Source organism: Salmo trutta, chromosome 7 (assembly GCF_901001165.1).
Source record: "Salmo trutta chromosome 7, fSalTru1.1, whole genome shotgun sequence".
NCBI lineage: Eukaryota > Metazoa > Chordata > Actinopteri > Salmoniformes > Salmonidae > Salmo > Salmo trutta.
In genome coordinates, this window is record NC_042963.1 from 30711000 (window position 1) to 30722767 (window position 11768).

The following is an 11768-nucleotide window of genomic DNA, read 5'->3' on the forward strand; positions in this document are numbered from 1 at the left end:
ATATCAATATGTTTAGTGAATTCGTTTGAATTTTTATGTATTTCTGGTGAAGAAGATATGGCTTATAGCCAATAGCCTTCCTCGACATGGGGAAAATAGGGTTTGTTTTGTATAGGCTATCTAGCCTACTCTACATTTTGAACAAAATACTAACAATATAACATATGCAAGCACTTAAAATGCATTTTGGAAAGATAATATGGTGTAAAAAAATCTATTTATTGTTTTAGGGCTATTTGTTTTTTTTTCCTATTTCGCTCGGTTCGGGTAGCTATAGTTCCATTAGACTTGCGCATTAAATAACAATTCTCACTGAAAATGAATTATGCTTGCAGCAGATGCACTAATTTATCAGTTGCAACTATTTAAACATTTTATTACACAACATTGACCCTGCTTTTCAAACCAGTTGCAAACGTTAAGATACATACTAATAAGGTACACAGCGATTAAATACGTTTTTAATTTGATTCGACTTGTTCACACTGCAAAATGTCATAATGCATGCAGCTCATTATTTCCCTTTTAAATACATTTTAATTTTTATGAATGAGCCACTGGTATTTGTATGCCTATGTGAATTTACCATCAACATTGCTTTAGGTAGCCTATATTCTCATCAGTATAGCAGAAAATAAACATTTGCTCAGCATTAATGCTAGAATAGAATTTGAGCTCCCGAGTGGCGCAGCGGTCTAAAGCACTGCATCTCAATGCAAGAGGTTTCACTACAGTCCCTGGTAAAAATCCAGGCTGTGTCTGGCCGTGATTGGGAGTCCCATAGGGCGGTGCACAATTGGCCTAGCGTCGTCCGCGGTACGCCGTCATTGTAAATAATAATTTGTCCTTAACTGACTTGCCTCGTTAAAAAAAGGTGAAATTATTTTTTTTATCCTATAGCCTTTAATGAATATGCGTAGATTGCTGTCTAGCCTTATAAGCTATATTCATGTTCTTTATATTCATGTTCTTTATGAAATGTTTGCTATTATACATTTTCAAGCTATTTAAAAGAACATATTAAATGTAGCCCAATGAAATGAATTAACTAGTTTATTTATTTGGCATACAAAGCTAAAAAACATGTTTTGAATTTGAAATAAATATTAATGAATCCTTATACTGGTTGTATGTATAGGCTAATTGGACTAATCTTTAATAATCAAAATCAAAAGAATATCGGAAAAAAAACGTTTGAGTCATTTTACTATCGAGTACATGGGCTAATAGACCTTTTTACATGTGTACCATGGCTTAGTTGGGGTGAGGAAGCCCTGTCTAAAGATTCAAACCGGAACCTTTTTGTGATGGGAGGGGTTCCATTTTTAACCTTTTTAATAATATATTGTAGCTTTGGCAGCCTATCAAATTGGAGGCGTTGCTTCAGATAGTTATTTCTGGCCACCAATTAGCATAAACGTCAGTCCTGTTCATCATGTTATGTTTGCATACTGCAAAGTAAAATGTTGATTGAATATTTATGCATATTACATGTTCTAATATAGTATTATCTTTGCTGGTACATACAGTAATAAAGTGGTATCTATTCCAATTTTGGTATTTTCCGGTCAGTAGGCTCTACACCACTGTTAGCCTCATTGAAGCTACAAAACTGTTATCATTCAACCTTAACATTTGATGACAATACAACAGAACAGATGAACAGGAATGACATCTACTCTAACGGGTGGCAAAAAAACTATATGGATGATGGATGATGGATAATGGAGCATGATGGAGCACCTTACCATAAGGCAAAGTGATAACTAAGTGGCTCGGGGAACAAAACAACAATATTTTGGGTCCATGGCCAGGAAACTCCCCAGACCTTAATCCCATTGAGAACTTGTGGTCAATCCTCAAGAGCTGGGTGGACAAACAAAAACCCACAAATTCTGACAAACTCCAAGCATTGATTATGCAAGAATGGGCTGCCATCAGTCAGGATGTGGCCCAAAAGTTAATTGACAGCATGCCAGGGCGGATTGCAGAGGTCTTGAAAAAGAAGGGTCAACACTGCAAATATTGACTCTTTGCATCAACTTCATGTAATTGTCAATAAAAGCCTTTGACATTTATGAAATGCTTATAATTATACTTCACTATTCCACAGTAACATCTGACCAAAATATCTAAAGACACTGAAGCAGCAAACTTTGTGGAAATTAATATTTGTGTCATTCTCAAAACTTTTGGCCATGACTGTAGAATCGGTTTCTTCCTGGAACCAAAAAGGGTTCTCCTATCGGGACAGCCAAAGAACCCTTTTAGAACCCTTTTTTCTACGAGTGTAGGCCTTTGGCCTGTGAGGAAAAACATATTTCCAATCCCGCTACAGCTCACTTTGTACTTATTTAAGGCATGGTAGAAGTGTGAGTCCCTTGTTAACTCGGCCAAGAGCTATGCACAGTGGTGGAAAAAGTAGTCAATTGTTATAGTAAAGATACCTTAATAGAAAATTACTCAAGTAAAAGTGAAAGTCACCCAGTAAAATACTACTTGAGGAAAAGTCTAAAAGTATTTGGTTTAAAATGTACTTAAGTATCAAAAGTAAAAGTATAAACCATTTCAAATTCCGTATATAAAGCAAACCAGATGGCAACATTTTCTTGTTTTTATTTTAATTTACAGGATATCCAGGGGCACACTCCAACACTCAGACATAATTTACAAACGAAGCATTTGTGTTTAGTTAGTCCGCCAGATCAGAGGCAGTAGGGATGACCAGGGATGTTCTCTTGATAAATGTGTGAATTGGACCATTTCCCTGTGAAATTGTAACGAGTACTTTTGGGTGTCAGGGAAAATGTATGGAGTAAAAAGTACATTGTTTTGTTTAGGAATGTAGTGAAGTAAAAATAAAAGTTGGAAAAAATATTTATAGTACAGATACCCCCAAAAACTACTTAAGTAGTACTTTAACATATTTTTACATAAGTACTTTACTCCACTGGCTATGCATGAACCAAAGCACACTCTGTGAGAACACTTCCAGGAGGATTAGGCCAGAGCTCTTGGGACGAGGGGAGTCCCTCCAGAATAGAAGAGGAATGGAGCAGCACAACCATTTCTAATTCTGTCTCAATAGTAGACCTCTTCACTCTATTCTCACATCTGCATGAACGACTGAGCTTTTTAGGAGCATTGGGTTACTCTGTGCAAAATGGATGTGCCGACACTTGTGCTGTACAATGACGTAATCCATAGATAATTCCATGGGACCTTGAATTGCCATCTGTAGCAGCACTTGACTTTAGCGTCACACAACTCAAGTGATTACCTTTACACTCCACATTGTCACCATAAGCACATAACCCTTCAACTTCCTATTTCTGTGCCTGGCGTTGATTTGCATATCAGATAAGGGTTTCTTTGATTTTATATTTAGTTTTGGATGATGGATTGCCCTGGCACATGTAGCCTATATTGGTGATGCTACTACTACTACTACTACTACTACTACTACTACTACCAGCCTACTACTACTAGTACTACTAGTACTACTACTACTAATGATAGCTGTTATTATTAATATTATTAGCTTATTATATTTTCCTAGTGCCTGGCAATAAGCTGTAAAATTAACCTAGAAAACTTTCTGATATATTTTCCCTGTAGAAATATGAACAAAGTATGACCCATGCAGTATTTGACCCTGTGCAGTTTGTATGCAACTGTGGTCAGCCAGACAATGGTGTGTGTATATTTGTCAACCTGTCAGACACGCATTGCAAAATGATGAGTCCTGTGACATATAACTATAATTAAGCAGTAAATGCAGTAATTACGTAGCGACTGGGAGGTAAGTGCTACTCTGGAGGTGAAACAGTAGGTGTGTCCCAAATGGAACCATATTCCTTTTATAGTGCACTACTTTTGATCAGAGCCCTATGGGAGCCCTATGGGAGCCTTATGGGCCCTGGTCAAAAGTGGTGCACTATATAGGGAATAGGGTTCCATTTGGGACAGAGCCAGTGCATTCATCTCCTCTCCTGTGTTAATAGATGGAGGATTTAGCCCATTTGGTGTGGTGGCTAGAACCAGCCCTGCTGTTGCCTGACTTCAGGTGGTGGTTGTGACCCCATGAAGTATATAGGTATTGGCAATAACAGAGCTAGTCATACACACTCCAGAAGTAGACTACTTAACAGGCTGCACCCCATAGTCTGTGTGTGTGTGTGTGTGTGTGTGTGTGTGTGTGTGTGTGTGTGTGTGTGTGTGTGTGTGTGTGTGTGTGCACGTGTGTGTCTACGTATATTGCACTGTTGTCAGGGTTAGGTAGGCTACTTTCTAAATGTTATCCGTTACAGTTACTAGTTACCTGTCCAAAATTGTAATCAGTAACGTAACTTTTGGAGTACAGTAATCTGATTACTTTCACCTTAAGAGGCATTAGAAGAAGACAAAAAATATCCATGAAACACATTTGGTGTGTCATCATAGTGGTCTCTGACTTGTGCTCAGACTTGCTCAACTGGAACAAACTTAAACTTGCACCTTTTTCAATGCTCAGATATACAGTATGTCATTGAGAAAAGAAAAAGGTGTCATAACATATCTTTTTTTCACAGACATCCTTACTTAATTTAAAAGTAATCCAATAAGTAATCTCGTTTTTGAAACATATTTGTCATGTGATTACATTTTCTTTTGCTGGTAACATAACTGATTACAGTTTCAGTTTTTGTAATCAGTTGCTCCCAACCCTGACTGCGGTCATGCCTGGTCATGCCTGGGGTTCTGGCATTAATACACTTTTAGAAAAAAGGGTTTGAAAAGTGTTCTTTGTGGAGGGATAGGATTCTACCAAGAACTATTTTGATCTGAAAACCCCTTTTTTGAAGGGTTCTTTGTAAGGTAAAAGGTTCTACATAGAACCTTTAACATCCGAGTAACTGTTTTTGGGAGAAAGGTTTCGTTGACGATTCTTTGGAAGGCAAGAGGGATTCTTTTGAATGCAATACAGGTTATTTGGAAGGGAAGAAGGGTTCTACACAGAACCATATATCATATTTTCCAGCATGCTCTATTGCAGGGTGATTTAAATACTTGTTTGTTTTAATATTTGTTTTTGCATGTACATTGATTGGTTGATAAATGTTATGCTACACAAAGATAAATAACATACATTTTTCTAAACTAATTCAATCTGTTAGTAGGTGGACTTATTGCACCCGTTACTGGGATGGTTGTTCCAGTTTAAATTATTGAGGTAGTCTCAGGAATCAACTTTCCTTACCCTGGCAGTCATTTGGAATGCAGGTTGCGGGTGATAAAAAAAAAAAAAAAGGAATAACATAATTTTGCAAGCCAGAATAATGTGATTTGCAGACCACTGTGTATGGGGTTAACTTCAAAGGAAGGCCTTATGATGTATGCAATTTTTGTCATAAAGAATTACATTTTAAAGGTTAATAAGGCTGGTGGAACCATTCATAGACAGTTCTAGGAAGAATCATCCAATGACAAAATAGTTCTCGGTAGAACCATTCATAGAGGGTTCTAGGCAGAACCCTTCATAGAGGTTTCTAGGTAGACCCATATACAGTACCAAGGGGTTCTATGAAGAGCCCTACATAGAGGGTTCTAAGAAATAAATTCATTAGGCCCTAATCTATGGTTTTCACATGACTGGGCAGGGGTGCAGTCATGGGTGGGCCCACTGACTGGGGAGCCAGGCCCAGCCAATCAGAATGAGTTTTTCCCCACAAAAGGGCTTTATTACAGACAGAAATACTCCTGAGCCCCCCCACCCCCCCCGGATGTGGAGGTCCTGGACTGGTGTGGTTACACGTGTTCTGTGATTGTGAGGCCGGTTGGACATACTGCAGAATTGTCTAAAACGACATTGATGGCGGCTTATGGAAAAGAAATGAACATTCAATTATCTCGCAACAGCTCTGGTCGACATTCCTGCAGTCAGCATGGCAATTGCAGTGGCCTTTTATTGTCCCCAGCACAAGGTGCACTTGTGTAACAATCATGCGGTTTAATCATATTCTAATTGATATGCCACACCTGTCAGGTGGATGGATTATCTTGACAAAGGATCAAATGCTCACTAACAGGGATGTAAACACATTTGTGTAAAACATTTGAGAGAAGCTTTTTGTCCGTGTGGAACATTTCTGGGATCTTTTATTTCAGCTCATGAAACGTGGGAGCAACACTTTACATGTTTATATTTTTGTTCACTGTAGTAAGGAACTCCCCTCACATGGTGTCTAGTTCTTAATTGAAAGGAAAAAACTAAAACCTGCAGACACTCGGCCCTCCGTGGAAGGAGTTTGACCCCCCTGCCCTATGGGGACAAACCAAAGAACCCTATATGGTTCTATTTAGCACCTTTTTTGTAAGAGTGTAGATCTGATGTACTGCATCAAACAGTTCTCTCACCGTAGGGTCAAATAATCAAAACATTGAGGCCAATCACAGCTCATAGCATTAATTCTAAGTTTTGTTTCCGTTATGTGAGGACCAGAGAGGAGGTGCATAGTCAAGATTCTGTAAAATCAATCATGGTCGTGCGATTGACACTGGGTAGCTTTGCTGGCGTTAGCTGGCCTAAAGCTAACTCAGAACAGAGTCACTCAAAGAAAGAAAGACAGACAAGAATATTTACTTCATAGGGTTTCTTTATGGATATCCCCTTCAAAATGATGCTAGCGCAGAGTGATGTCATTCACCTGTTTGCTCTGTTAATAGTCACTGTATTCCCTTGAAGTGTGTTGAAAACGGCAATGTCACAATTTCCAATGGGCTCTGAAGTTACTGTTGTTTTGATTACACAGGGCTTGGAGATTTGCAACACAAACAGGTCTGGTACGTAGATCATCTCAAGAAAAGACAAGCATCCTTTTTCACTTTTTTCAAACTTCCTTCGTCTCCCTGGCTTTGCTACGATCCAAATCAGACTTCCAATGTTTTTATCAGAACATAAACCCAATGCAACTAAGAGGCAAACTACCAGAAATACAGACAGTAACACCACCAGCTCTGTGAAGTTGCCACCCCATATCCTATATGTTCCCCAACTCTGAATACAGTATGTGCATCAGCATCTCTACTATATGGTAATATAAACTGAATGGGAGTCATAGGTCTGTTTTGTATTCAGGCACACTTATAGCAACAGTACAGTGTGCTGTAATATGGGAGGCCTCCCACAGAGGATTAAAACCATTATTTCATCAACAGAGTTTGGTATAGGGGGAAATACAGAACTGGGACATCTCATTCCTAGTCAGCTATGGGACACAGGACATTTATGCTGATATTGGTTGCACAAAAACGAGGTAGTTTTTCATCTTCTGGATGGACTGATGGCTTTAGCACACTCTTGATATGTTTTATTTACCCGAGCGCCAACATCTGGTTTGTAACTTCTTGCATGGCACACAGTGCACCGGAATTGGCTGCTGCTCTGTGGGCTCTGATATTTATGGTAGAGGCTTATAGTGCTCGACTGTGTTTGGGATAGCATTGCCCAGCTCCATCCTACTTAGATCCCTACTACCCCCCACCCCACCTCTCCACACACATCCTCCAGTCCCCACTCCACCTAAAAAGAGGAAAGTGTCCCCTACTCTTTCCCTCTCTCTTTCTATCTTTGGCTTTGTCACTGAAGTGGTATCTTTGGCTCTGTCACTTTGCTTGTCATTCGGCCCCTGGTTGAACACAACAACAAATTCCCTGTTTCTATGCGTCTAGGGACTACTGTCTCTCACTCCCCCCTCTCTCTCTCTCTCTCTCTCTCTCTCACTTTACCTTGCCCCCCATCCCCTCCTCCATTTCTCAGTCTACCTACCACTTTCCTCCTCCCCTCCTCCGTCTCTCCTTCAGCTCTCCATTTTCAGAGCCTGCTGCAGTGGGAAAATGAGTTCCCAGTAGCTCTGTGTAGCTCTGCAGATTCTCATCATGTTGTTTTCTACGTGAACAGACTGACACCCACTCTGAACCCACTCTGAACACGGGAGGGCAACAACTCAGGCCCTGAGAACTGTCAGAGGTGCTTATAGGAGGGCAGTCAGGCTCTGCTGTTGTGCTAGAAGTCTGATATGTGTCTCAGGACCATTGACAGGAGATCTGAGAATGAGACAGAGGCATCCAGCCAGGGAGATCCAGCCCGAGGCTCGCCTCTGCCTATAGGTCATTTGTATTCTCTGAGACACCAATATTTATTATGTCAACATTACCGTTCCCAAAAATACATTTTGAAGTTTTTGGGGAACAAACACGGAGACAAAGTGAGCGGCCTGCACTGCCACAGGTCCGTGCAGCTCTGGGAAGGACGGCTGGCTGCGGGGGAGCCGCCAGCGCATGAGTAATTTCACTTCAGCAGCCCTGAAAAGGTGAGCAGGCTGGGGCCTCATTGTGAATCGTCACACAAGAACGATGGACTGTCAAAAGAGAAACAAAAAGGAGGGAGAAATTATTAAAAAGCCTTCAGAGCCTGCTCAGTGAAACAAAGGCATGCCATCACAGAGAGCAAACATTCAGGAAAAGGGACAATCAAGAAGAGACACAGGTGGAAACCTGCAAAGGGCCATGCGGACAGGATAAATCAGTGCGTTAGAAGTTCTCCTCTCACAATAATACATGTGAAAACAAACATTTCTGTTTTCAGTCAATGAAGACAGCCAGACCGATGGCCAACATTTACCTCGTTAGTAAGTAGGACACAGGTTTGGAGGTTGCCCAGTATTCCTTAAAAAGCCTTAGGGGTCATTTTTGGCAGAAGAAATGTAAAACATGCTCAATGTATTTTGTTCTGTGGACCCAATGCTCAGGGCAGTTTACGTCATTCAAGAAATGAAATGATGTATGAATAGTATAGCTGTTAATCATTTCCATATGCATAAGTGAAATATAACCCATTACGTTCATGAATTACATGTTGTACAAAGAACACGTGTTCATACTTTTTCTTGACAAACATAGCCTATTGTGTTCGATAGGTACAACAGCCTATTGTAATGTTGTAATAACCTATGGTAATATCCTGGATCTCCAGGTCACAGAGTTGAAACCACCCAACTTATTCATAATTTATCTCAAAGGAGTGTTCATTCATCAAAACACGTGAAATGTACATAGGTTACCCAACGGAAGTGGCATATTCTTGGCTTATTCAACACTTCCGCATTACATGAATCATTAATTACAAAACAGTGTTTATTTACAGACCCGAATGAAACATCACCATGTATTTGATCAGTGACACCAGCCATGTTTGTCCACTAACAATAAATCAATGGCATATTGAATTTTCTATCAACACAATGCTTCTCATTGTGTCCGGCATGACGTTAGTCGGAACAAGTCATCCATGGGTGTGTCCCAAATGGCAACCTATTCCCACCCTATAGCCCTATGCACCCTTGTCAAAAGTAGTGCACTATATAGGGAACAGGGTGCCATTTGGGAAGCAAACAATGTGTTTTTCAGAAGGACAGGTAAAACCTCACATTCCTGCCCTTTTCCAAGTGAAAGGTATTCAGGAAAAGACGTCGGCCAGAAGACAATTTACAGCCCGGCCTGGGAATTCCACATGTTCCAGAACTGGGAATGAGAGTGGAAAAGCCAGAGCAATGAACAACCATGGCATTTTTATCTTGATTGTCAGATAAAATAGTATCTGCACCCATAAAGCTGTTCATAAGAGTCTTTAGCAGGAGGCACTTTACCTCCTTTTGCTTTCTGGCCTCTGATAAAAATCACCCAAACACGGCATCATTAAGAGGGCCAATAAAAGCACACAGAGACATGGCGCCTGGGAATGAGCCACTCTCTTCTTTCTCTTCCTTTCCCTCTTTTCCATTCTCTCCATACTTATTCTTACTCTCTCTCCCCTTTCTTTCCCAGGGCACCATGGCAGCCAGGTCAGGCACACACCTAGCAGGCCAGACCAGGCCAAAGTGAGAGGGGCTGGAAGGGGGGGGGACCTCTGTGACTCTGGTTAGCCTCACTGAGAAAAGGTCAGAGCTGTTTCCCACCACAACACACGCACAGGGAGACAGGCAACTCCACAGCTCCATATATGGCCCCAGGTTCAGCTCCTTTCATGGGTCAGGGAGTACCACATTGATGTCGTCTTCATAGTGCCCCCTCTTAAAAATGATAAACTAAATCATTCAAAATATTTAGTTAAAGTGAAAACATTGTAACTCTACCCTAGTGATAAAGCAGGTGTGGGTGGCTATTGTTAGACTGCTGTGATATATGCTGTGACTAGAGATGGGCAGTATTTATGTTACATGTATTTGAAACAAGTATTTCAATTACTTTGGAGTATTTTGTCATTTGTATTTCACCGGCCTAAACTACATCCAATATATTTGGTAACAAGATACCTTCGAGATCTGTAATTGTATTTCATTTAATTTTGATAATGCTTTTCCATAACACTATTTTATAGTGGTTCACAATTGTGTGGCCCCCTTTCCCCCTGCGTTGTTATCAGAAGTCTTATGGCACTATGGTTAGATAAGAGTGTCTGCTAAACAAGAAAAATGTAAATATAAAAATGAACACTTGCAAAGCATGCTGAGTATTATCCGAATGAGCTCCATTTCTAAATACAATGCTTTGCAAATGTACTTTGTAATTTATTTTGATTCATTCCAGCAAGCACATTTGGTTCCTTGAAGGTTGTGGGAATGTATGTCTTTGGTTTCCCATTGGTTTTGGGAACGAACGGTAAAACTGAACATGAACATTTCCCCTGTTCTGGGAATGTTTATTTTTAGGTAGCAGGGAGGTTCTAAGAACATTTTACTTTGGTTCCTTGAAAGTTTTCCTGGGAGGTTTTATTAATGTTCTGAGAATGGAATAATAATAGGTTATTCTGAGGTTTTTGAATAACTTCCTTAAAACCTTCAGTAAATGTCTCAATAAGACTTGTAATAACAGTGCTAACTTATTTTGGGTTAACTAGTTCGAAATCCAAGCACTGATAGGACACATGGAAATTCATTTCCTCAGGCAACAATCATGCAAACACATTTCTTGTGACATGCCATTAGTGAGATTTGAACACATGATGTTCAGGTCCCTGCCCCACCAGGATGGAGCCAACATGCCCTGCTTTTTTACACCTACAAAGCTGTTCATTTTAGTCTATTCAAACAGACCCAATTTCAAAGGAGAAAAGCACTCAGTAGGATCAGGTGTGGCCAACACGCCTGAACACACTAAACAAGATCAATGATAGAGTTTTGTTGATTCTTAGAATGTTCTCTGAACATTACTAAAGTTTTCTTAACGTTCTCAAAACAATTTGAGAACATGACTTTAAATCGAACCACGAGGAAACGTTATGCTAAAGTGCTGAAAATCCCACAGAAGAACATCGTTAAGAAACATTCTTTGAACTATTTGAGAACATTCCCAATGTCAAACCAGTTGGAAAAAGTTCCTAGAACATTACCAAAATTGAAATGAAATGTAACCATGTTTGAACTTTTAGGAAATGTTCTATTAAAGTAATGAAATACAAGGAAAACATTTTGTTGGGGTCAAATCCTAAAAGTCCTGAAAATATTCCAAAGCCAAGAAACTATCCTGCACCATTCCCAGAAAGTTGTGGAAAAGGTTGTATGCAAAATAACAATAGGACAACCACACTCTCACCAAGCTCTAAGAAACATGTGATTCTCAGAACGTTATGCAGTAGCTGGGATTGGTCTTTATAGAGTATATTCTGTAAGAAGATACATAACAAGATACATTTTGCCCATCTTTGGATGTGAAGTTGTGCTGATATAGTT